Genomic DNA, 27562 nt, shown 5'->3' on the forward strand with positions numbered 1-27562 from the left:
CTTAGCTTTGCAGGTATAATATCACAGAGGAGCACCCATTCCATATCTGCATCTACACTCAATGCACTCCCTTCTATGTTCACCTAAGGTCTAGTTAGAAAAGACCTTGCACACAATCCTTCAAAACACAGCATGTTACAATGTGTCATTTAAGTATCTTTGGACTGGTCCTTTAATTTCCTCATTACTTCCTACTCCACAAACAATGAGAGAGCTCTGCACAAATACCACTTCACCAATGTTAACATGTATTACTCAAAGCACACAGTGCCAGACTGTGACCAGAGTCAATGCAGCCAATACAGAACTCTGTGTATGGTACTCATGCAACTGTGATTGGAATCTATGCAGAAGAGGCCCAGGAATGGAATATAATTTCCCCCGAAGCTCCTCACAACAGATACTTTTACTTGAATAATATATTCAATGTCCTTGAGGGAAGGAAATCTGACATCTTTACCCGTGCTGTTGTATGTGTGACTCCAGGCTCACAGCGATGCCTTAACTGTCCTCTGAAATAGAGAACTCATCCATTGAAGGGGACATAGGGATGGGCAACAAAAAGCTGCAAGAGGAGAGAGAGAGAGAGAGAGAGAGAGAGAGAGAGAGAGAGAGAGATTTTGTGCAATTTCTATCCCATAGAAAGAGAACATGTTTGAATTAAAATGAAGGTGGTGAATTTACCATCTCATTCTGGTTGTGCCATCATTTTTTCTGCGGTCACCTAGGGGGGCAGCTGAGGAGCATTTTGTGAGCACTTCATTAATCTGCGTAAACAGGACCCTGAGGCCACTTTTACCACTGATGAGGCAAAGCACCCATTATGGACAATTTAATGAACAAAACCTGACAATGGAACAGGAGCCTAAAAAAAGCTTTAAAGTTTGAGACTGGGTGGAGGGCTATACCTCTAAAATGAACCATATTGACCACTGGAAGTGCAGGTCCTCTTTCTCCATGTTCACTCCCCCTCCCACCTGTCCTTTTCCAGGATTGTGTTTGGACTGCCCAATATTTTACTGCAATGTCAGACTGTATCATGCCACCATCCAGATACAGATGTTGCTGATTATGCGTTAATGAGACTCAGACCTTGGACTGAGTCGGGTTTTTGCTGGCACAATCATGCAGTTGTGCACTGGCAGTCAATCACCTAATGATTAAAATCCACAGCATTAGGTCTCAACAATGGTAATTCAAATGCGCAACGGGAATTCTTTCCAAGCATGTTAAGTCATTCAGTGGCAGTTTTGACAAAAGTGCCATTCCGCAGCAGGGGAACAGCCACTTTTGTCAGCCCATTCACCCAAAGACTTCAATTTGGAGCAACAATTCAAAAGTAATCTGGTACATGTAACCAAATCAGCTGGCTGGGGGTTCTGAAGTAGAGTTGAAGTATGGATCATGAATGGATTTACTGGTGGGACAGACTCAAGGATCTGGATGGCCTTGTTCTTCTCCTATGATTTGGGAAATAAAGCATTATTTCAAAAACCCAACAAATTACATTGGGAAATAATCAACAGGAGCTGATCCACGTCCTGCAGATTCAGTCACCCACAGGTCCAACTCCTCAGCTTACTTAGTAAACTTCAGTTGCTCCTGGGCTTCAAATAGTTCACCCAACAGAGACCCAGTCCCTTTGAAGCCTCCTTGTGTTGCAGTCAAAGTATTTACTGTCTTCTACGTATTTTGCCATGTCGCAATATTGAGGAATCCTTCCTTTCCCTTCATTGTCCCTCCCTCATGCAGTTCACAGACTCTGTAAATTCAAGCTAGGAGTCAGCTAACACTGCTTCCTGAATATGCTTGACCCCACTCATTTTCAAACTTGACAAACGTCCTGCACTATAAATTTTAACCTTTTACCCAGTTTCACTAATGATGAGTATTGGTTCCAGTTTGTTACAACATTGGAACAGAATTTAAATCATGCAGTGCATCATAGGAGAATGTCATCAATTTATTTACTCAGTTACTTGGGACTGAGTTTGCCTCTCAGACAACCCATAACGTAAATCATTAATGTTTTAGCAGGAATCCTAATCTATCAACTTATACTGAAGGGCTAGAAACTGGTCATGTGACTGCCCCCTTGGTCAGAAGCACAGAATGGAGCAAAGAGTAAAGATGAAAGTACATTGTGAGGAATGGGAAATCCCTTTTGGAGATTGGCTATAGGATCACAGTCATGATTTGAGATTCCATCAATCAGAGGTGATGCAAATCTTGTCACAAGGAATGAAGGGTTTTGTGAATCATCACAGCAAACTTTTATTTACTGAAGACAAAGAGTATTCATAGAAAAAAAAACTTAGCTTCAAAAAAGCATGAGTAGTTTCTCTAAAGTACTAGACTTTTAATAAAAAGCCAAGCTCTGTCACAATACTCTGCCAGTTGCTGAGTACTGAAACACTAAGATATGCTTGTACAAACATCTCATCCATACTCCAAACTGCAATCGCCCCCTTTTCTCGTGCACCACCACTCCCCATACGACAGCACGAAGCACGTTCAAATATCAGAGGCAGGTGGTCAAATTATTCCAATCCAATTGGAAGATCTTACTGGACATCTATTATAAACTGGGAACTTCAATGGACATGAAAATGTACATCTTTGGATTTGGAAAACGGTTGGAAAGACACAAAAGAGAAGAAAATCAAAAAGCACATTGAAAAAGAGGATATCAAAAATGTTGTTTCTGGGCATTCTGATTTGCTGTGCAATATGGGTCCAGCGATGTGTATGAGCAATAATTAAGATACTTAGAATGATCAATACTGAGAGTGAGACAGTAAAGACGGATAGTGCTGAGTGTGACACAGTACAGACCGTTTGTAGGTGCTGAAAATGGCAGAGTATGACGCAACGCATACAGAGGTTGGTGGGGTGGAAGGTAAGGCCCGGGGGCTAGGGTTCTGTCCTTGTTGTGGTTGGAGGGGTGGGGTACAAGGGCGTAGGTGCTATGGAGGGTGGCAGGGTGGAAAGTCATCATCTGCCATTTCTGCCACCAATAAACAGACCCCACCACCAGAGATATACGTCCCTCCCCACCCTTATCTGCGATTCTCGTCAGGTCCATGCCCCACCGTCCCCTCCTGGCACCTTCCCCTGTCACTGCAGGAATTGCAAAACCTGCGCCCACATCTCCCCTCTCACCTCCATCCAACGCCCCAAAGGAGCCTTCCACATCCATCAAAGTTTCACCTGCACTTCCACACATCACCTACTGTATCCATTGCTCCTAATGCGGTCTCCTCTATATTGGGGAGACAGGACGCTTACTTGCACAGCGCTTCAAAGAACATCTCCAGGACACCCGCATAAATCAATCCCACTGTCCCGTGGCCGAAGACTTCAACTCCCTCTCCCACTCTGCCAAGGACATACAGGTCCTGGGCCTCCTTCATCACGACACCCAAACCACACGATGCATGGAGAAAGAACACCTCTTCCGCTTTGGGACACTCCAACCAAATGGTATCAATGTGGATTTCACCAGTTTCCTCACTTCCCCTCCACTGAGTTTATCCCAAATCCAACTTTCAAACTTGGCACCACCCCCATGACCTGTCCATCTTCCTTCCCATCTAACTGCTCCACCTTCCTCTCTGACCTACCACCATTACCCCCACGTCTATCGACCTATCGCACTCTAATCCCCACACCTACCCATTTCTCTGTCCATCCCCTCGGCTCACAATTCTCATTCTTGATGAAGGGCTCTTGCCTGAAAAGTTGATTCTCCTACTCCTCAGATACAGCCTGACCTACTGTGCTTTTCTAGCAATACGCTCTCGACTCTGACCTGCAGTGTTCACTTTCTCCTAAGAATGAGACAGTACAGAGTGATCAATACTGAGGGTGAGACAGTACAGAGTGATCAATACTGAGAGTGAGACAGTACAAACTGATCAATACTGAGGGTGAGTCAGTACAAACTGATCAATACGGAGAGTGAGACAGTATGGACTGATCAATACTGAGGGTGAGACAGTATGGACTGATCAATACTGAGGGAGATGGTACAGACTGATCAATACTGAGGATGAGACAGTAGAAAATAATGAATACTGAGGGTGAGACAGTACAGACTGATCAATACTGAGGGTGAGACAGTACAGAGTGATCAATACTGAGAGTGAGACAGTACAGAGTGATCAATACTGAGAGTGAGACAGTACAGAGTGATCAATACTGAGGGTGAGTCAGTACAGACTGATCAATACTGAGAGTGAGGCAATACAGAGTGATCAATACTGAGGGTGAGACAGTACAGAGTGATCAATACTGAGAGTGAGGTAGTACAGAGTGATCAATACTGAGGGTGAGACAGTACAAACTGATCAATACGGAGGGTGAGACAGTATGGACTGATCAATACTGAAGGTGGGACAATATGGACTGATCAATACTGAGTAAGATAGTACAGACTGATCAATACTGAGGATGAGACAGTAGAAAATGATCAATACTGAGGGGAGTACTGAAGAAGGGCTTATGCCCAAAACATCGATTCTCCTTCTCCTTTGATGCTGCCTGAACTGCTGTGCTTTTCCAGCAAAACATTTTTAAGCTCTGATCTCCAGCATCTGCAGTCCTCACTTTCTCCTACGTGAGACAATACTGACTGATCAATACTGAGGGTGAGACAGCACTGACTGATCAATACTGAGGGTGAGACAGTACAGAATGATCAATACTGAGAGTGAGACAGTACAGAGTGATCAATAATGAGGGTGAGACAGTACAGAGTGATCAATACTGAGGGTGAGACAGTACAGACTGATCAATACTGAGGGTGAGACAGTACAGACTGATCAATACTGAGGGTGAGACAGTACAGAGTGATCAATACTGAGGGTGAGACAGTACAGACTGATCAATACTGAGGGTGAGACAGTACAGACTGATCAATACTGAGGGTGAGACAGTACAGACTGATCAATACTGAGGGTGAGACAGTACAGAGTGATCAATACTGAGGGTGAGACAGTACAGAGTGATCAATACTGAGGGTGAGTCAGTACAGAGTGATCAATACTGAGGGTGAGACAGTACAGAGTGATCAATACTGAGGGTGAGGCAGTACAGAGTGATCAATACTGAGGGTGAGTCAGTACAGAGTGATCAATACTGAGGGTGAGACAGTACAGAGTGATCAATACTGAGGGTGAGACAGTACAGACTGATCAATACTGAGGGTGAGACAGTACAGACTGATCAATACTGAGGGTGAGACAGTACAGAGTGATCAATACTGAGGGTGAGTCAGTACAGAGTGATCAATACTGAGGGTGAGACAGTACAGAGTGATCAATACTGAGGGTGAGGCAGTACAGAGTGATCAATACTGAGGGTGAGTCAGTACAGAGTGATCAATACTGAGGGTGAGACAGTATGGACTGATCAATACTGACGGTGAGACAGTATGGACTGAGCAATACTGAGGATGAGACAGTAGAAAGAAATGAATACTGAGGGTGAGACAGTACAGAGTGATCAATACTGAGAGTGAGACAGTACAAACTGATCAATACTGAGGGTGAGACAGTACAGAGTGATCAATACTGAGGGTGAGTCAGTACAGAGTGATCAATACTGAGGGTGAGTCAGTACAGAGTGATCAATACTGAGGGTGAGGCAGTACAGATTGATCAATACTGAGAGTGAGACAGTACAGAGTGATCAATACTGAGGGTGAGACAGTACAGAGTGATCGATACTGAGAGTGAGACAGTACAGAGTGATCGATACTGAGAGTGAGACAGTACAGAGTGATCGATACTGAGAGTGAGACAGTACAGACTGATCGATACTGAGAGTGAGACAGTACAGAGTGATCAATACTGAGGGTGAGACAGTACAGAGTGATCAATACTGAGGGTGAGACAGTACAGAGTGATCAATACTGAGGGTGAGACAGTACAGAGTGATCGATACTGAGGGTGAGACAGTACAGACTGATCGATACTGAGGGTGAGACAGTACAGACTGATCGATACTGAGGGTGAGACAGTACAGACTGATCGATACTGAGGGTGAGACAGTACAGACTGATCGATACTGAGGGTGAGACAGTACAGACTGATCGATACTGAGGGTGAGACAGTACAGACTGATCGATACTGAGGATGAGACAGTACAGACTGATCGATACTGAGGATGAGACAGTACAGACTGATCGATACTGAGGGTGAGACAGTACAGATTGATCGATACTGAGGGTGAGACAGTACAGACTGATCGATACTGAGGGTGAGACAGTACAGAGTGATCGATACTGAGGGTGAGACAGTACGGACTGATCGATACTGAGGGTGAGACAGTACGGACTGATCGATACTGAGGGTGAGACAGTACAGACTGATCGATACTGAGGGTGAGACAGTACAGACTGATCGATACTGAGAGTGAGAGTACAGAGTGATCGATACTGAGGGTGAGCCAGTACAGAGTGATCATTACTGAGGGTGAGACAGTACAGAGTGATCAATACTGAGAGTGAGGCAGTACAAACTGATCAATACTGAGGGTGAGACAGTACAGAGTGATCAATACTGAGGGTGAGACAGTACAGAGTGATCAATACTGAGGGTGGGACAGTACAGAGTGATCAATACTGAGGGTGGGACAGTACAGAGTGATCAATACTGAGGGTGGGACAGTACAGAGTGATCGATACTGAGGGTGAGACAGTACAGACTGATCGATACTGAGAGTGAGACAGTACAGAGTGATCGATACTGAGGGTGAGACAGTACGGACTGATCGATACTGAGAGTGAGACAGTACAGAGTGATCGATACTGAGGGTGAGACAGTACGGACTGATCGATACTGAGGGTGAGACAGTACGGACTGATCGATACTGAGGGTGAGACAGTACGGACTGATCGATACTGAGGGTGAGACAGTACAGAGTGATCAATACTGAGGGTGAGACAGTACAGAGTGATCAATACTGAGGGTGAGACAGTACAGAGTGATCAATACTGAGGGTGAGACAGTACAGAGTGATCAATACTGAGGGTGAGACAGTACAGAGTGATCAATACTGAGGGTGAGACAGTACAGAGTGATCAATACTGAGGGTGAGACAGTACAGAGTGATCAATACTGAGAGTGAGACAGTACAGAGTGATCAATACTGAGAGTGAGACAGTACAGAGTGATCAATACTGAGGGTGAGACAGTACAGAGTGATCAATACTGAGGGTGAGACAGTACAGAGTGATCAATACTGAGGGTGAGACAGTACAGAGTGATCAATACTGAGGGTGAGACAGTACAGAGTGATCAATACTGAGGATGAGACAGTACAGAGTGATCAATACTGAGAGTGAGACAGTACAGAGTGATCAATACTGAGAGTGAGACAGTACAGAGTGATCAATACTGAGGGTGAGACAGTACAGAGTGATCAATACTGAGGGTGAGACAGTACAGAGTGATCAATACTGAGGATGAGACAGTACAGAGTGATCAATACTGAGAGTGAGACAGTACAGAGTGATCAATACTGAGGATGAGACAGTACAGAGTGATCAATACTGAGAGTGAGACAGTACAGAGTGATCAATACTGAGAGTGAGACAGTACTGAGCTAACACTTTAGGCCAAACTCCAAGTGGAGATGGGATAGGCCAAGCCTCAGTGTCTGATTATCGCATCGAAATTTACCAAAAATCCAAACTAAAGCGAAGTTGAATACTTCCATATTGTAAATTAAAGGAAACTGCCTTTGATTATTTGAAATAAGCAATCTTGCAGTATCTTGTTGAGACATGTTGAAATAACTGACTTGAAAACACGCTGTACGAGCCAAATCCATGATGACTGTGGGCCAATAATTATTCATGTCCTGGACTTGCACTGATTGAGGTTAAAACAGTCAAACTTTCCAAACAATCTTCATGTTCGTTGCGGCTTCAGAAAAGGAAGGCATTTCCAGTCGGCAGTGCGTCCACTCAGATAAATTCCTATATTTGGGAAGATTGCAGTGCGTGGAGAGCCATGAGAAATATTCAGCGTCTCCAGTGTCCCCGTTGTCTCATGTTACCGATTCCGAACCTGGCGCAGCAATTCTCGCTGAGGGCTGCTTGCTATTTGCAGCATTGTGCTGTCCGACTCCATGTGAACGGACCCCGTCTCATGACCCGAGGCAGTCTGCTGTTTCAATTAGTTCCTTAATGCCCGAGTCTCCGAGTGCTGCCTGACCCCAGAACTCTGGTTAAATCAATGTTTTGAAAACAGGTATTAGACGAACACAACACCAGCTCCAAGCCCAGAACCGGGTTATAGCAGCGGAACAATATCAGACAATGTAATCAGAGCCATTTACCAGTCTGTGGGATCCTTACCCGATTCATTTTGTTATAGTTTTGTGAATTTTATTAACATTTCATTTCCTCGTCTGCATGTTTTACCATAAATTAAGGTTCTGTCTGTTGCAAAATCAAATTAAAACAAAATGTGTCCACTGTGTTTATATTAAACATTTCAAATGCAAGATGGTTTTAATCGAGACTACTTGATTAAATGCACACGGGGAACACGCCTTAATCCGTCTGCTATCAAGTTTAGTTCCAGCACAGAAAGTCACCTGGCTCTATAGATAGTCATATCATCAACTAGTTAGATTCCCCTCTGAAGAGTAACCCACCCAGACCCATTTCCCTCTGACTAATGCATCTAACACTATGTGCAATTTAGCACAGCCAATTCACCTGCTTTGCACATCTTTGTAACTGTTGGGAGGAAACCCACGCAGACACGGGGAGAATGTGCAACTCCACACAGAGAGTTGGCCGAGGCTGGAAGCGAACCTGGGACCCTGGCGCTGTGAGGCAGCCGTGCTAGCCAATTAAACTGCAATTGTTTCATCCAAGCCTGTACAACACTGCATCCAAACATGGCGAAGGAGGAGGATCCAAAACTGGAGGTGCTTTCTGAGTCCAAGTCCAACAGGCAACCACATGTCAGTTGGATCTCCGCGAGTTCAGTTTCCAATGCAGCAATTAATCTTTCCACCCCCTTTTTGGAGCTAGGTCAGTGATTCCAACTCCCACTGATCAACTTGTCATGTGTGTGAGATATTACCATCTGACTTGCCCCAGTTTTTTTTGTTGTTTGGTGTTAAGGGGTCGGTTGAGGATCGGGCAATCACCGAGCCGGATCGTGAGTCACTCGCTTGGGGAGGTGACTCATACATGCAGCAGTTGCTCGGAGGCCAGACTTTGGGAGCGGCTACACAACAGCAGCTCAGCTCTGCAGTTTAGGGCCAGTTTCCGCACACAAAAAGGAGGGAGGGTTTGTTTTCTCTCTCTCTTTCTACACCTGCAGACACTTCCTTATCTGCAGTCCGGCAGCTCTTCAAATTACAACTTGCAGGATTGGACTTTTTTATCTGAATTATTTCGTGGGCTGTAGGCCTGTGCTAACATTTGTCGCTCATTCCTTTTTGCCTTGAACTAAAATCAAAGAACTGCGGGTGTTGAAATCTGAAACATAAACAGAAATCGCTGGTGAAACTCAGCATGTGTGCAGAGAAAGCAGGGTTACTGATTCGAGTCCAGAGATCCTTACTCAGAATCAACCACATTGGTTTCAAGTCAAACCAGTTAATGATGACCAATTTTCTTCCATAAGGGACGAGTGAACCAGATAGATTTTTTTTTCAGCATAGCTATGGTTGTCATACTCACCATGACAATTCCAGGCATATAATTGGAATTAAATTCAGACAGTTGGCAGGATGGGATTGGAACTCATACTGAACTGGCAAGAACTATGATTTGGGGGGGGTGGGGGGGGTGGTGGAGTTGGGATTTCTGCTGTGTCTTTTCTATAGGAATATCTATTTCTTATAATCAACAGTGCAAGCTGAGCAAAAGGAGGGCTGATTAAATCTCAGCCAAGAATGGAGGCAACTTGGATTTCTATCGAGCCTTTGACATGGTAAAACATCCCAAGACATTTCACAGAAGACACACAAAATTCAACACCATTGCTGGACTAAGGAGTAGAAGTGGGGTCTCATTATAGAGGTTTTCCAAAGTAAACAGTGGTAAATGCCATATAGCAGTTCCAAAGTAGAGTCACGTTGTAATCAAAGCATTCACTCTGCTTCTGTCTTCACAGATGAAGCCAGACTGTTGACTTTCACTGGGATTTTCAGGGTTTTTTTATATTTCAGATGTCCACCATTGGCAGTATTTTGCTTTTATTCCAGTAGCTGATGCCATTCTGTCAGTCCACCCATCACAACACAACAGTCAATGGTCTTAATAATGCATTTCTGCAATGTCTTTTACATGGAGAGCATGTCAAGATATGTAAACAGAGTAAAAAGTGATACTGAGCAGCTTTAGAAGAGGTGATTAAAAGTTTTGTTGAAATGACAGGTTTTGAAAAGAAAGTTGGAGAAAGCAGGAGGAAAACAGGTTTAGGGAGACAATTCCAAAGAATGGAGGCTGTTGAAGGCTTTTTAAAAACATTCTGCCACGGGAGGCAGGTGTCACTGGCAGGATCAGAATTTGTTGCCCATCTCAATTACCATTGAATTGAATGACCTGTTAAGGCCATTTCAGAGGGCAGTTAGTCAACCACATTGCTGACAGTCTAGAGTCACATGCAGATCAGACCAGGTAAGGATGGTTAATTTCCTTGCTTGAGGACATTAGTGAACCAGGGAATTGGCTGTTTGTGCCAATCAATGGTCACCATTTCTGAGATTAGATTTTTCAGTTCCAGATTTATTATTTAATTGCATTTAAAAGCCAGCAGGCTATTCTGTGGTGCTGTGGAGTCCGTAGACCATGTATATATTGGATGTGGGTGTTCGCACTCCCTTTTTGATTTTCTCAAAAACCTCCTCTGCTTTTGGTTGCATTTCAGTCCCTCGCTCCTGATCTTCGGGCACCCAGTACGGAGGAGGGAGGGCAGGTCTGAAGACCTCCTCGTGGGACTGCTCCTGGGAATGGCCAAACTAGCCATAAATAGGTCCATGCAGTGGGCCGTGGAGGCGGACATTAGGGCTGACTGCCTGCCCCTCTTCCGCGGTTACGTTAGAGCCCAGGTGTCTCTGGAAAAGGAGCACGCGGTATCCACCGACACCCTGGAGTTATTCAGGGAGAGGTGGGCACCGCAGGGAGTGGAGTGCATTATTTCCCCCTCCAACTCTATTTTGATTTAATCCCTGCCCTCCCCTTCACTGTTTGATCACACAGCATTGCCCTTTGATGTGAAGGGCACTACTCGTCACTGGCCACTCGGGTGTTTCCTTTCTTCTTGGTGTTGGAAATTTGAATAAAGATTCGTGCACTTTGTGTCTTTCACTGTCTCTCACACCTGCACACACACAACATGGGTGCTGGGGAAAAAAATAAGCACTAGCACAGTTAGGCGGTAGTGTGGAGGAAGGAAAATATATTTTAAAAAACAAGAGTGCCAGAGCTTTAAAAAAAGAAAAATAAAGAAGAGTGGCAGGGGCTCTTGGAGCTTAAAAAAAGCCACCAAGCACCATTGTAGGATTTAAACCTGTATCTCTAGAACATTAACCTGGGACTCTGGATCACTAAACCACTGATATTACTACTATGCTACCATTGCCCTGTGCTACCTACAGCCAATTGCTGCTGCACAAGGATTAGAACAAATGCATCATTCACAATGACAGCCCACATCGTTTCTCTTCTCCATACTTTGGAGTGCAATGATTTCCATCTGCAGGCATTTCTTCCCAAACATCATCCTGTCACTTAGGAGAGTTCATCTGGAGGGGGGAGAGGTGCAAGTTGGAAAAGGTCCATGTACTTGTCTCCTCAATCACCCCTGTGCAGGTAGTCTACATTACCTCAATTCTCAGCAATCCTTCTCGTGGAACAGGGAGACGCTCTATGGTATTACAGTTCAACTCAAACAGTGAATACAAACCATTGTTTTATTTGGAAGAACTAAGTTTAGCCTGACATGGATCATTATTGGAGCACTTATTGTCAGTCATATTGTAATAAACTCAGTCAAAGTTGTGTGTCAATACTTTCTAACCCTCTAGAGATAAATTTTTAAGTTGGATAGTGGTACAGGTTTGTATTATCACAGTTAACATGTACAATCAGTGCATCTTTAACACCATCACCATATTATTTCCTGTATGTTTCATAATCCTTTCATTTTAGAACATTTCGTCAATTCCTGTTTGTTGCACATGTATATATCTTACGCTGAATTCACCAGCTTTGCTGACTGACCCTTATTTTGTCTCTTCAGTAACCACAACATTGTATCAACACTGCCTGCTCAGAGCTAATGAAACCACTCAGTCCCTCCAGTTTGCAATGTTCTACAATTCACTTCAAACCCAATCTTTGTAAGCAGCATCTAATCACCCTCTACTGATTCTCACCTCTCTTGCTTTCTGCAAGTGTGGTAATACCCTGCACTCTGCACCTTCATCTCATTACTCAATGAGAATATTTAACACCCTGTGTCACAAGGAGGTGGTCTAGAAAAAGACCAGCTGGACCATGGAGGCTATCTCATACAGTTGTGACACTCTGTACAGTACAATCCATACACTCCTTCCCTCAGCAAGAAATTCCCTGGAAATGCTGGAGAAACAGGGGCAGGACTAAACTCAATGGGGGAAACATTCAGAATATTCCTATTAAACCTCAATAGGTGATCCAACTTATTCTAGGAGATCACTTGCGATCTATTTTACTGTTTAATGTGATCTGTTTTTCACAGCAGGAGTAGTCCATTGCCCCTCAATCTTTCACATTCTTTGGCCAATGCAGGCTTTTGGCCCTCAGAATTAACACAAACCTCTGCTAGGTCCTGCAGAAGGAAAAGCATTAGGAGGCAGAGAGAAAGTCAGTTAATGACTCCATCATCACTTCCTTGCAATTCATAAAATCTAAAGGCTGCAGATTTACAACCATTGTCAAAAAAAAGGGGTGAGGCAATGGAGGAGAATTGTTTTCACTCAGCGAGCTGTCCCAATCTTCAATGTTTTACTTGAAGAGGGTAGTGGAAGTTACTTTAAAAGTTTTTAAATTGAGTTGGATAGTTAGGTGCAAATGAGGAACATATATGGTCACGGAACAGGGTGATGGGGTTGATACAAGTAGCGAGCCGAATAGGTACTATCCAGCCAACAGCACTTGTTGGGAAGGCAGTTTCCTAACTCCAGATCTTTTAACTTATCCATCTTCTGTCAAATGGAAAGGAAAGACCTCTCCACTCCTGCTGGCACCTGGAAATCATTGTCCACAAACACTCTGCCGAGGACATGCAGGTCCTGGGCTGCCTCCACCACCGCCTGGAGGAAGTACGCCTCATCTTCCGCTTCGGGCATCAATGTGGACTTCACCAGTTTGCTCATTTCCCCTCCCCCCACCTTACCCCAGTTCCACCCTTCCAGCTCAGCACTGTCCTCATAAGCTGTCGTACCTGCCAATCTCCCTTCCCACCTATCCACTCCACCCTCCCCTCTGACCCATCACCTCCATCCCCATCCCCATTCACCTGTTTGTACTCTTTGCTACCTTTTCCCCAGCACCCCCTCCCCACCCCACCATTTATCTCTCCACCCCGGAGGCTTCCTGCCTCTATTCCTGATGAAGGGCTTTTGCCCGAAACATTGATTTTCCTGCTCCTCGGATGCGGCCTGACCTGCTGTGCTTTTCCAGCATCACTCTAATCTGAACTCTGGTTTCCAGCATCTGCAGTCCTCACCTTTGCCTAAGGAATGAGGAAGGGACAGCGACAGAGAAGTTGCAGAGAACACTCAGCTGTGAAGACTTCCAGTGGCTTGGCTGAGGCCGGATGATTGCAGTACTAACAGAATGGTTATCAAATAGTATTTCCTTGGGTCCAACGTGGCGCAACCATATTTTCCACGTATTTACCCACTCGAGATATTACTATCAGGGACAAACTTGGCCTTGAAACTGGAGCAAGTCAGAAAGTGGGCAATAAAATCACAGACCAGCAGAGGGCCTCAGTCAGGTTTTGGAGGAAGAGAAATACCTCAAAATGAGCCTCTCATTGTCAGACCTTGGTAAAGCTGACCTGCTTTCCAGTTTTAACTTGCCTTTCGACAGGAGAGGCTTAGATATGAAACAATTCCGCTGTTCGAAACGCAGATTAATACAAAACAACACACGTGATATTTGAAAGCAACGACATTGGAGAAAGGAAACTCTTAGAACAAGCTGCTAAAATTATACTTCTGCCAATTTAGTAAAGTAGTAGAGATCTAAAAGAGGTAGAGAAATTAGTTCAAATGCTGAGGTGCTTTGAGAATGTTTAGTTATTGATTAAAGAAAAAAGCCGGGAAAACCTAAACCAGGATGATGTTCTAAGTGAACTAGTGAGCCAGATTAGTGGAAATAATGATAAATTACTGGATGACATTAAGAATCCAGTTCATAAAAAGCCTCCGTCCAAAGCGCTTCTTCATGTTTAATAATTTTTTAAATACAAAAACTGAGGGTTGAGTCTGTTACAAATATAGAGATTCTTGATAAACGTGAAAGAATTTTTGAACTCAATTTTTAAAATTCTGCAAACACTTTTTTTTCCCCCAAGGGACTCACGCATATAACATGGGGGGGGGGGGGGAGGGTTTTAAGTTCATCCAACCCGATTGTTGAAATAATGTGGATTTTGTCAGGTCCCTCTTCCAGTTAGAAACGGGCAAGGTAGTTAAGGGGAGAGGCACATAAGCGATTGTTAAAAGGGTGAGGAAGTGTAATCAGATTTGGAGTTGAGCTGTGGCTTCAGAATAACTTATTACATTTGGAGGAGGAGTGATACCACCGGGGGGGGGGGAGAGAATCTGGGCAGAATTTAAATCAGGACTGCAGCATTCTCCAGCCTGCGTTCAAGGCAGGAGGTTGGGGGTGGGAGAGCAGTTTTGTTTTAAATAGCCAATGTGGAATCAGAACCTGAAGATTGAGTGAAACCTTTAGGAAGCATCCTTGAATAATCAGTACAGCCCAGGGTCTCGGCCGGCACTGAACACTTTATAAAGAAAATTCCCCTCAGCAGGGGTCAGGAGAAAAAAGAAACCCAAATCATACCCAGGATGAACGCTCACTATACCCTGAAATCGTCGGGGAGCAGGAAATCGGAGCTGGGGGGGGGGGGGGGTGGGGAAGGAGGAGGGTGGGGGGATGGGGGTGGGGGGATGGGGGGATGGGATGGGGGGGTGGGGGGGGGTGGGGGGGGGTGGGAGTGGGGTGGGGGATGGGGGGGATGGGGATGGGGATGGGGGTTGGGGGGGTTGTGGGTGGGGGGGGGGTTGGGGGGGTTGTGGGTGGGGGGGGATGGGGGTGGGGGGGATGGGGGAGGGCGGGTGGGGGAGGGGGGATGGGGGAAGGGGGAGTGCGGGTGGGGGAGGGGGGATGGGGGAGCGGGAGGGGGGAGGGGGGATGGGGGAGCGGGAGGGGGGATGGGGGAGCGGGAGGGGGGAGGGGGGATGGGGGAGGGGGAGGGGGGATGGAGGAGGGGGATTGGGGAGGGATGGGGGAGGGGGGAGGGGGGATTGGGGAGGGAGGGGGGAGGGGGGATGGGGGAGGGGGGGATGGGGGAGGGCGGGTGGGGGAGGGGGGATGGGGGCGGGTGGGGGAGGGGGGAGGGGGGATGGGGGAAGGGGGAGGGGGGATGGGGGAGCGGGAGGGGGGATGGGGGAGGGGGGATGGGGGAGGGGGGGTGGGGGGACGGGGGATGGGGGGAGGGGGGGCGAGGGGGGCGAGGGGGGGGAGGGGGGGGGAGGGGGGGGGGGGAGGAGGGGGGGGGAGGGGGGGGGGGAGGGGGGGGGAGAGGGGGGGGGGCGGGTGGGGGAGGGGGGGGGGGGAGGGGGGGGGAGAGGGGGGGGGGAGAGGGGGGGGGGAGGGGGGGGGGGAGGGGGGGAGGGGGGGGGGGGCGGGTGGGGGAGGGGGGGACGGGGGGAAGGGGGGGGGGGCGGGTGGGGGAGGGGGGGGAGGGGGGGGGGTGGGGGGTGGGGGGACGGGGGATGGGGGGAGGGGGGGCGAGGGGGGCGAGGGGGGGGAGGGGGGGCGAGGGGGGGGAGGGGGGGGGAGGGGGGGGAGGGGGGGGGAGGGGGGGGGGGAGGGGGGGGAGAGAGGGGGGGGGGAGGGGGGGGAGGGGGGGGGGGCGGGTGGGGGAGGGGGGGGAGGGGGGGGGGAGAGGGGGGGGGGGAGGGGGGGGAGAGGGGGGGGGGGAGGGGGGGGAGGGGGGGGGGGCGGGTGGGGGAGGGGGGGGGGAGGGGGGGGCGGGTGGGGGAGGGGGGGGGGGGGCGGGTGGGGGAGGGGGGGGAGGGGGGGGGGAGGGCGGGTGGGGGAGGGGGGGGAGGGCGGGTGGGGGAGGGGGGGGAGGGGGGGGGGAGGGCGGGTGGGGGAGGGGGGGGGGAGGGGGGGGGAGGGGGGAGGGCGGGTGGGGGAGGGGGGAGGGGGGGAGGGCGGATGGGGGATGGGGGGGTGGGGGAGGGGGTGGGGTGGTGGGGAGGGGATGGGGGGATTGGGTGGGGGGATGGGTTGGTGGGATGGGGCTGTGGGGATGGGAGTGTGGGGGTGGGAATGGGGGTGGGGGTGGGAATGGGAGTGGAGATGGGGATGGGGGTGGAAAGGTGGGGGGGCTGGGGGTGGGAAGGTGGGGGGGGCTGGGGGTGGGAAGGTGGGGGGGGCTGGGGGTGGGAAGGTGGGGGTACTGGGGGTGGGAAGGTGGGGTGGCTGGGGGTGTAGGGTTGGGGGAGTTGGGGGGGAGGGGGAGGTAGTGGGGAGAGGAGGGAGGGGTGGGGAGAGAGGGTGGGTAGAGGGGAGAGGGGGTGGGGAGGGGGAGAGGGGGTGGGGGGAGGGGGTGGGGGAGAGGGTGGGGAGATGGGGTGGGGAGAGGGGTGGGGCAAGGGGGTGGTGGGGAAGGGGTGGTGGGGAGGGGGTGGGGTGGTGGGGAGGGGGGAGTGGGTGGTGGGGAGGGGGTGGTGGGGAGGGGGTGGGAAGGGGGAGTGGGTGGGGGAGGGGGTGGGAAGAGGGGGGAGAGGGGGTAGGGGTGAGGAGTGGGTAAGGGGGTGGGGAGAGGGGTGGGGCAAGGGGGTGGTGGGGAAGGGGTGGTGGGGAGGGGGTGGGGTGGTGGGAAGGGGGGAGTGGGTGGGGGAGGGGGTGGGAAGAGGGGGGAGAGGGGGTAGGGGTGAGGAGTGGGTAAGGGGGTGGGGTGGGGGGTGGAGGATGGGGAGTGGGGGGTGAGGGGGTGGAGGATGGGGTGGGGGGGTGAGTGGGGTTGGAGGATGGGGGGTGAGGGGGGTGGAGGATAGCGGGGTGGAGGATAGCGGGGTGGAGGATGGGGGAGTGGAGGATGGGGGAGTGGAGGATGGGGGAGTGGAGGATGGGGGAGTGGAGGGGTGGGGGAGTGGAGGGGTGGAGGATGGAGGGGTGGAGGATGGGAGGCTAGAGGATGGGGGGTTGAGAGGGGTGGAGGATGGGGATGGAGGATGGAGGATGGGGGGGTGAGAGGGGTGGAGGATAGAGGATGGGGGGTGAGATGGGGGGGTGAGAGGGGTGGAGGATGGGGGGGTGAGAGGGGTGGAGGATGGGGGAATGGAGGAGGGGGGTGGAGGATAGGAGGGTGGAGGATAGGAGGGTGGAGGATAGGGGGGTGGAGGATGGGGGGATGAAGGGGGGGTGGAGGATGGGGAGGTGGAGGATGGTGGGGGGTGAAGCGGTGGAGGATGGGGGGGTGAAGAGGTGGAGGATGGGGGGGGTGAAGGGGTGGAGGAAGGGGGGGGTGAAGGGGTGGAGGATGGGGGGGTGGAGGATGGTGGGATGGAGGATGGGGGTGGAGGATGGTGGGGTGGAGGATGGTGGGGTGGAGGATGGTGGGGTGGAGGATGGTGGGATGGAGGATGGGGGGTGGAGGATGGTGGGGTGGAGGATGGTGGGGTGGAGGACGGTGGGGTGGAGGATGGTGGGTGGAGGCTGGGGGGTGGAGGATGGGGGTGAGGGGGGTGGAGGATGGGGGTGAGGGGGGTGGAGGATGGGGGGTGGAGGATGGGGGGTGGAGGATGGGGGTGGAGGTTGGGGGGGTGGAGGATGGGGGTGAGGGGGGTGGAGGATGGGGGGGTGGAGAATGGTGGGGTGGAGGATGGGGGGTGGAGGATGGGAGGGTGGAGGATGGGGGGTGGAGGATGGGGGGTGGAGGATGGGGGTTGGAGGATGGGGGTTGGAGGATGAGGGGGTGGAGGATGGGGGGGTGGAGGATGGGGGGGTGGAGGATGGGGGGTGGAGGATGGGGGGTGGAGGATGGGGTGGGTGGAGGATGGGGGGATGGAGGATGGGAGGGTAGAGGATGGGTGTGTGAGAGGGGTGGAGGATGGGGGGGTGAGGGGAGTGGAGGATGGGGGGGTGGGGGGTGAGGGTAGTGGAGGATGGGGGGTGGGGGGTGAGGGGAGTGGAGGATGGGGGGATGGAGGATGGGGGGGTGGAGGGGTGGAGGATGGGGGTTGAGGATGGGGGGTGGAGGATGGGGGGTGGAGGGGTGGAGAATGGTGGGGTGGAGGATGGGGGTGAGGGGGGTGGAAGATGGGCGGTGGGGGGTGTGAGGGGGGTGGAGGTTGGGGGGGTGAAGGGGTGGAGGATGGGGGGTGAGGGGGGTGGAGGATGGGGGGTGAGGGGGGTGGAGGATGGGGGGTGAGGGGGACAGAGGATGGGGGAGTGGAGGATGGGGGGGTGGAAGATGTGGGGTGAGGGGGGTGGAGGATGGGGGGTGTGGGGGGTGAGGGGGGTGGAGGATGGGGGGTGAGGGGGGTGGAGGATGGGGGGTTGGAGGATAGGGGTGAGGGAGGTGGGGGATGGGGGTGTGGGGGGGTGAGGGGGTGGAGGGTGAAGGGGTGGAGGATGGGGGGGTGAAGGGGTGGAGGATGGGGGAGTGGAGGATGGGGGGTGAGGGGGCGGAGGATGGGGGGTGAGGGGGCGGAGGATGGGGGGTGAGGGGGCGGAGGATGGGGGGTGATGGGGGCGGAGGATGGGGGGTGAGGGTGGAAGATGGTGGGGTGAGGGTGGAGGATGGTGGGGTGTGGGTGGGGGGGTGAGTGTGGGCGGGGGGGTGAGCGTGGACGATGAGGGGTGAGGGGGGTGTAGGATGGGGTGGTGAGGGGGGTGGAGGATGGGGAGTGAAGGGGTGGAGGATGGGGGTGTAGAGAATGGTGGGGTGGAGAATGGTGGGGTGGAGGATGGTGGGGTGGAGAATGGTGGGGTGGAGGATGGTGGGGTGGAGGATGGGGGTGGAGGATGGGGGGTGGAGGATGGGGGGGTGAAGGGGTGGAGGATGGGGGGTGGAGGATGGGGGGTGAGGGGGGTGGAGGATGGGGGAGTGGAGGATGGTGTGTGGAAGATGTGGGGTGAGGGGGGTGGAGGATGGTGGGATGGAGGATGGGGGTGGAGGATGGTGGGGTGGAGGATGGTGGGGTGGAGGATGGGGGGTGGAGGATGGGGGTGGAGGATGGGGGGTGGAGGATGGGGGGGTGAAGGGGTGGACGATGGGGGGTGGAGGATGGGGGGTGAGGGGGGTGTAGGATGGGGTGGTGGAGGATGGTGTGTGGAAGATGTGGGGTGAGGGGGGTGGAGGATAGGGGGTGAGGGGGGTGGAGGATGGGGGGTGGAAGATGTGGGATGAGGGGGGTGGAGGATGGGGGGGTGAGGGGGTGGAGGGTGAAGGGGTGGAGGATGGGGGGGATGGAGGATGGGGGGTGAGGGTGGAGGATGGTGGGGTGAGGATGGAGGATAGTGGGGTGTGGGTGGGGGGGTGAGTGTGGGTGGGGGGGTGAGCATGGACGATGGGGGGTGAGGGGGGTGTAGGATGGGGTGGTGAGGGGAGTGGAGGATGGGGGGTGAAGGGGTGGAGGATGGAGGGGGTGAGGGGGGTGGAGGATGGGGGTGGAGGATGGAGGGGGTGAGAAGGGTGGAGGATGGAGGGGGTGAGAGGGTAGGGGATGGATGGATTAAGGGGGGAGGGGATGAGGGGGTAGGAGATGGGGTGAGGGGGTAGGGGATGGAGGGGGTGGAGGATGGAGGGGGCGAGGGGGATGGAGGATGGAGGGTGTGAGGGGTGGTGGAGGATGGAGGGGTGTGGGGGTTGGAGGGGTTTGGGAAGTGAGGACAAAACAATGACAACGACGGACGGACGGACGGACGGACGGACGGGGGGGGGGGGGGGGGTGGGGGGCAACAATGTGTACCTCATACAAGATGCACTCTACTAACCAACCAATGCTTCATCCAAACACAGCTACCATTGGTGGGCACGGTGGCACAGTGGTTAGCACTGCTGCCTCACAGCGCCAGAGACCCGGGTTCAATTCCCGCCTCAGGCGACTGACTGTGTGGAGTTTGTACATTCTCCCCGTGTCTGCGTGGGTTTCCTCCCACAGTCACAGTGTAGGTCAGGTGAATTGGCCGTGCTAAATTGCCCCTAGTGTTAGGTAAGGGGTAGATGTAGGGGTATGGGTGGGTTGCGCTTCGGCGGATCGGTGTGGACTTGTTGGGCCGAAGGGCCTGTTTCCACACTGTAAGTAATCTAATCTAAAAAACTAATCATTCCGAAGGACCAGGCCATACATGGGAACGTCATCACTGCAGATTCCCCTTCAAGTCACTATATCGCTGCTCCTCAAAGGTCGCGGGGTTAAAAGCTCCCTCCCTAACAGTATTCTGGGTGTACCTACACCACAAGGATGGGCGATAAATGCTGGCTCGGCCAGTGGTCCCCACATCTCGTGAACGAATTAAAACGTAACATGTAAACTCTCATTTTAGTTTTTTGTACGAAATGTTGTGAACGATTATGTTTATCAATGTGAGGCTTGCCAGTAACGGTGACAATAAATGACCTTGTACCATTAGGCATTCCCACAGGAAAACTGGCCCACCTTCCACAGGTAAACCACAGTATGCTAGATGCAGAGTAAAGTGCCCTGTACACTGTCCCACCGTTACTGGCGTGGCGATGCTTGCTTCCTACACTCGTCAGCCGTGTCGGGTAGCCCGTTAATAACATGCTCCCTTCATTTTGTGTTGTAGGTCCATGTTCACCAGGATTGGGTTGAGATAATGTATGTTTTGTAGGTTTAATTTTGTAAGTTTAAAGCCAAATGTTAGACAATCAATTTCCCCCAGTGTAATGGATTTCCTTTCACTGTTCACTAAATAATGAGGAGCCTTCCACCAGTCAGAATGAACGACCATACTTAGTGACCAAATCTAAACATGAGATGGCAAAGAATGATTGCAACATTGAATATACACAATGTTACCTTAATGTAACATGAAATGTAACATGTACTGTTGCAAATTAGGCTGACAGGAAGCTGCAAAACAAGAGGGTACTTATGTCGAAGTCAAATGTAAAGTGAATTAATTTTATTCTAATTTCCCAAAATTAATACCAGATAAAACAGATATTTAACGGGAATTCAACCAGGATTTTTGTCCGTTGTTGAAGTTAGTGGTTTTGCTGTTAGCTGCTCTCTCTGGATCCTCGGTTTTAGTGCACGTTGCGGGTGATGCTGTCCCGCCGCTACCCAACAGCAAGTTCTCACCGAGAACCGGGGAAGGAAGAGCCATTTTCAGTTTCCCCGTCTGACCACCTCGCTCTAAAATCCGCTCGGCTGGTCACCCTAAACTAAAAACCCCGGGGCAGGAATTAGAATTGCGGCTGAAACGCTCATTAGGGGGAAAACTGTCCTCTCGGGGAATCTACGCGAGTTGGATCCTGATAGAGCCCACAATCATTTCTAGCCCATTTCTCCCTGTAGAATCGATCGTTAGTTTTTGTTTTGTTTTCCACATCCCATTACCTTCTGGCACACTTGTTTTTTTGAAGCCCATCGACCTCTGCAGCGAGAAATGGCTCCGTTCAGCGTCCCGTACCCAAGTCAGAATAAATACTTGCTTGCCTTTTTTTTCCGCCTTTCTTCTAGAGTTGTGCTGTGGCTCCCTTGGAACTGCCCCCAATAGATGCGAGCGCCAAGCCTGTGACATGTGAGCAGAAAAAAAGGATTAAGAGTTCTTGGAGCTCATGGACGTGGATCGACAATTCGCTCCGGGGATTTAAAAAAAATTAGAGATTTGGGGGGGTGGGTGGGGGACCAGAAACGGCCACTAGAGGGTGAATCCTCGCAGGAACAATGTGCAGGGAGCGGCCCGAGCACCGGGACCGGGAAAAAAAAAGTGCCCGGGATTGCAGCCCCATTGCCTGGAAAGATGCAGAGACCCTCGGTTCCCGGACACCCCAGCTGCCATCTCGGGGCCAGGGGGAAAGAGAGGCCGAGCAAAACAAGAAGCAAGCGGGCACTATGGGAACGTAAGAGACTTTTACCTTGGAATCTGGTTTGCAGATGACCTGAACCAAGCCCCCGACCGATCCCGTGCAGATTAGTACATTGTCTAATCCAGAACGACTGTCAACATATCAAAGACGGGCTCAGCAGTCTGATAGCGCCATGTCAGTAGAAAATATTGTTACATTCTGCTACACCCCATCTGGCCTTGTTCCTTCAAACCTACTTGCAGTGGGTGGTGCTCAGAGTTACTTTGTGGCCGCTAGAACAAGGCTGGGAGAGTCCTTGGTTTTTTACCAATGCCTGACGTGATAACACTCTCCTCCCTCTTTCCCTCCAGGACTCTGTGCACAGTCGGAATGGATTTGTCAAAAGGAGGGACGGTTTATTAAGAGAACTACATCTGCAAGGAACGGAAACGTGCTCTGGAGGAAATGCAAGGTCCGGGGAGCACTCCTGATCTTCGCCGTTGGAATGTGTACTCCAGCCGGTCGCTTTGATATCAGCTCCTGGTCTAATCTTTGCCGCCGCCCTAAATACAGCCTCCATGTAGATGTCAGCCACAAATCAACCGTCAATGGCTTTAACATTTCTGAACTTGATCTTACAAGAAGAATCACTGTTTACCAACCACTGTGGTTTGTTACGTGTTCTCGTACAAAAAAAAGTTATATCCACGTCTATTAGCTACACTTTAGCATTGCAAAAGCACCACGAAGAATATGAAATTTCTCTTTTTTAAATAAAGTTGTGTTTAACCAGAGGCGGCTTGTCACTGATGGGTAACGAAAATAAGTTTTTGTTCATTCATCCGGCAGAATCCTCAGAACAGGTAAGGCAGAAGTTAGATACTTATTAACGGCTGTCTCTGCACTCCACCTCCAGCAGCGAGGGATAGATAAAGTAGGAGTTAGAGTAAAGCTCCATCTACATTCCCCTGTCAAAGAACAACGAAACCAGGAGTTAAAGCTTCTTCAAAGACCCTCCATCACACATTTCAGTCAGGTATGTTGTCCCTATGATGCACAGACTGGCCGACAGGCGAGATGTTAAAAGCTCTATACTATTTTGAGAGAAAACGTTCTCTCATATGCCCTCATTCCAAAACACACACTGAGTGATGGTTAACAAAACACCTCGCCTTTACCTCATCCCTTTAACATAAGACAATGTTCGTCCAAAGACCATAAACAAATCAAGTTGGGCTTAAAGTAAGAGCTCAGAAGTGACCAATAGCTTCGTCAAATACATAGATGGTGTGGCTGGTGAAAGGATTGTGCTGCCAATAAAAGTTATTGAATGCTTTGCTACGAAGGGCTTAGGGAAAGGAAGACCCCGAGGATGCAGAGAAATCTGTGACTAGAGAAAATAGATTCGGCGGCGGCGGAGAGAGAGAAAATTAAGGAATTGGAGATTACAAAGATATGAAACAAGGGAAATATATATTACTTCGGACAAGAAGTTTAAATGCGATACGTTAAGGAATACCCAATGCAGGGAAGAACAGTATAGTGCACACAAGAGATTACTAGTGGGACAAGTGCTGTGTGGATAAATTTATAAATAGGAGATCTGTGATGGGTGCATTGTAGTTAAGCCTGGAGCTCACAAGAGGTCTCAGAAGTAGAATGGCTGAGATGGGTAGTGAAGGCGAATATAAGCAGTCTTAATAATGTATAAATGCTGAATCTGAAATTCAAGACTGGGTTGAATAGGACACTATGAATGGAAAAAGTGAGGACTGCTGATGCTGGAGATCAGAGTCGAGAGTGTGGCATAAGCCCTTCATCAGGATTCCTGATTAAGGGAATATGCCGGAAAGTTGATTCTCCTCCTCCTCTGAGGCTGCCCGACCTGCTGTGTTTTTCCAGCACCACATTGTCGACACATTATGAATGGTCTGGTTCAGCCTGAGAGAATTGTTAGTGAAGAGAATGGAGTTGATGACAGACATTGAAGCAGCGTCTAACATTGAACTGGAGAAAGTTATTCAGTTGCCGCCAGACAGGAAGTGTGACACCATACAGATAAATCATAGAGGTGTACAACACGGAAGCAGACCCCTTCTCCGTGCTGAATAAAGGATCGAGAGATGGGAGGACGATATGGAGATGAAACCGAACCAATGCGTGCAGATAAGTCTACTGAAGGACAAAACAAAGATGGTCAGGGATTATCCTTGAGGGTTTTGAATAGTGACAACACAGCAAGGATCCACAGACAGTAATAAGTTTATAAAAAGTATGTTTTTCCCCACGTAACAGCTGTCACTGCACTCCAAATAATGCAACTGAAACACACATTTGAACAATTGGTAAAATACTGAAGTCTTATTCATGAAATATTTTAGATAAAACAAAGTATACAGCAGTTGAAAACAGAGAGCTCAGTCAAAAAACGTACAAACATTGGATGAGGGCAGATTCTGACTAAACCGTATCCACAACCACTCACAATTAAATGTGTTCCCAAATTAAAAAGAAATAAGTTACTGGGCCAGTTTCATGGAGTTCTAACCCAGCCCTCAGAAGAAAAGAAATTAAGAACATAAGAAATAGGAACCTGCTTAAGTCATTTGGCCATTCAAGGATCACAGCCGATTTGATTTTGGCCTCAACTCCTGTTTCCTGCCTCTTCCCTTTCATACAACTCCCCCATCAAGAAATCTCTCTACCTAACCCTGAATATACTCAATGACCCAACCTCCATTACTCTGTTGAAAATAATTCCAAATGTTGAGGGAAGAAACTACTAATTTTGATTTAAATGGGAAAGCCCTTATTTTTATTAAAAACTTATGCCAATGAGCAAGGATATGTTCTGAAAATATTTCAGGTTTGTCAGTGTTACTTGAATGTTGGAAGGAAGTAATCAGTTATTGCCGAGATGCTATATTGAATCATATATCAAGAGTTTTGGCACTGCAAAGTGAATATTTCCGGTTCTCTTCTGCATACATTTTGTTACATCAACTTACTAGCCAACACCTACTAGAAGTCATTGTCCTCTCATGCAATGGATGTGGCCAGGCCCCGACAGTTGCCTTATGCTTAACAAGGCACTGATTAGGAGGTAGGTTAGCAGCAAAGTTGTTCTGAAAACAAACAACAGTACTAGGAGCTGGGAGATTCCTAAAGGTACAATTAAGTACATATTTATATCTTTACACCAGTACAGATGGTACCACATGCCTTCAAGTCATTGTGACTAGTTAAAAATATTGATTTTTTTCTTCACTGATGACACACATGTTGGGTTTGCCATTCATGTAAAAATCTACAAACAACATTTATTGGTTGCTAAATGTGAAATGAATTTCGAATGTTCATTTGCTTAAGATAAAACCCCAATACAGTACTAAAGTACTTTTGTTAGTGGTTTAAAAAATCAAATACTTCAAATTGATCATTAAAAATCAAGAATCTTGAGTATTACCTTGCCTGACCTGCTGTGCTTTTCCAGAGCCACACTTTTTGACTGTGTCAGGAATCAAGTAGAGTTGAGAAAATGCTATTTCCAATCAGTTTATAAAGTCTGAAAATTCAATCATGGGATTAACCAGAAGATGCAAGTGGGACTTGAATCTGGGTCTCCTGGCTCATAAGGACATTACGACCACACCACAAGAGCACCTATATGGTGCTAAATCTAGGATCTGAGCCATTGTCCAATGACAGCTTAAAGGGTAATGACCATTTATTTCTCTTAAATACTGTGAATCTTCTAAAGAGTTGCATAAATGTCTCTGTTTAACTCTTGAAATTCATATTTAAAATATTTTATAGCTTTCTTTAAATTCTGGGGGAATGGGTTGACCTGATTAGGAATTGTATAGTAGATGGATTAACATACAAAAATTAAGACAGAATCAAAAGATAATGAATTCAGTCATAATTCTAAGTAACCATTGATTTTGTTAATTTTTCCTCTCTTCTTGAATTTGTGGGTCCAGTTTCATAAGTGACAATAGCCACCTGGTATTTCACTTTAATTGTCTTTATTGCAATAATGATCCCAGACTAATCTGGTAACATGTGCTCTTTGCCCACAGAATAAGTCATGGTAAGCTCAATTATTTTTCACTTCTTTACCCTATTGTTGTACCTACAGTACTGAGAACAGCTGAGTCAACGCAAATAATTGGAATCTGGGAGCTTTAAGCAGATTTGATTATAACCCTCAGCAATTTGTTTAGTTTATCAAAAGGTATATTAATCTTGAGCTCTGTGATCATTACCAATATGATAAACCTAACCAGTAGAGGATTTTCTGGAATGTGGCATTTTCAAATTGACCCTCAGGCTGACCTATGTTTCCAGTTAACTCAACAGCATTGCTCCGACAAGCACAAGACTTTCCTACAACACATCTCAAGAAGAAACTGACTCTGAAAGACAGGAAGATCTGAAACAGCAGTTCTTTAGCTTGAAAAGATCTTTTAACATTGATAATAAATAGCTGTGTATTAGGTATGGTGTAAAATGTACTCACAGATGAAGAGAATGCACCCTGAAAATACTTTACCCCTTTGTGCTTCACCTTCCTCCCTTTCCAGCAGTTCTTGCTTTTAAGTGCAGAACATCTCCTTTAGCAGCTACACAATGTCAACTACAAGACCAATCTCAGGATAAAGCGATCTTTGGACAATTTAATTTAAGCCTATATGTCATCTAGGGTTTATTTCAATAGTGTTAACCAGCAAATCATACCTATTAATATACTGGTAATTTATAGTCTGTGAAATCTATATGCATGAGGACAGGACACTCAGCAAGAATTATTTGAAAAAACAGTCAACATCTGACTTATTATGGAGGTGACTATATAATTTCCCTGTAGTAAATCGGCAGTAAACCATTGCAATTTCGCTCTCTAGTGAAAAGCATTAATTGAGCTGATTTACTACTAGCCTGGACTGCATTTAACATCAATACATTATCACACCATAATTTATTGTTAGCTACATAATGATTCTAGATTCCAAAGATTGCACACAGGGAACATTCCTAACCAGGAGCATAGCTTATAGACTAACTATAAACACAGGAGCAATTTAAAATGCCCTCTGGGGGCGGGGGAAGGCTTTTGTGGAGAGTAGAGCTGTGTCTTGTACTGCTCCTGCTTCACAAGAAACCAGGAGCTAGTCTTTCTTTTAATGACTCCAGCTGTGGGCGTGTGCCCCTTCACTCAGCTCCTGTGTTACAAATAAAAGGAAAGATTT

General features: G+C 49.0%; 1 protein-coding gene and 1 long non-coding RNA gene across 7 annotated transcripts in view; one reads left to right on the forward strand and one right to left on the reverse strand.

Moving 5' to 3' along the window:
• nbl1 (NBL1, DAN family BMP antagonist) overlaps positions 1-27562 on the reverse strand; it is a 76885-nt gene that overhangs the window by 18557 nt on the left and 30766 nt on the right. The window contains exons 1-2 of one of the 6 annotated variants that reach the window (XM_072586523.1): positions 22568-22709; positions 21958-22033 (exon numbers count right to left, since the gene is read on the reverse strand). The gene's annotated coding sequence lies outside the window, so the exon portion shown is untranslated. Of the gene's footprint in view, positions 1-21858; positions 22034-22379; positions 22710-27562 lie in introns of those variants that run through there. The other 5 variants (XM_072586519.1, XM_072586517.1, XM_072586516.1 and 2 more) reach the window with 5 other exon arrangements.
• LOC140487076 (uncharacterized) lies at positions 22159-23104 on the forward strand. Its single transcript, XR_011962703.1, has 2 exons — positions 22159-22364; positions 22682-23104. It is a non-coding gene; the product is annotated as an uncharacterized lncRNA (long non-coding RNA).

The sequence above is a fragment of the Chiloscyllium punctatum genome, chromosome 16 (assembly GCF_047496795.1).
Source record: "Chiloscyllium punctatum isolate Juve2018m chromosome 16, sChiPun1.3, whole genome shotgun sequence".
Lineage (NCBI taxonomy): Eukaryota > Metazoa > Chordata > Chondrichthyes > Orectolobiformes > Hemiscylliidae > Chiloscyllium > Chiloscyllium punctatum.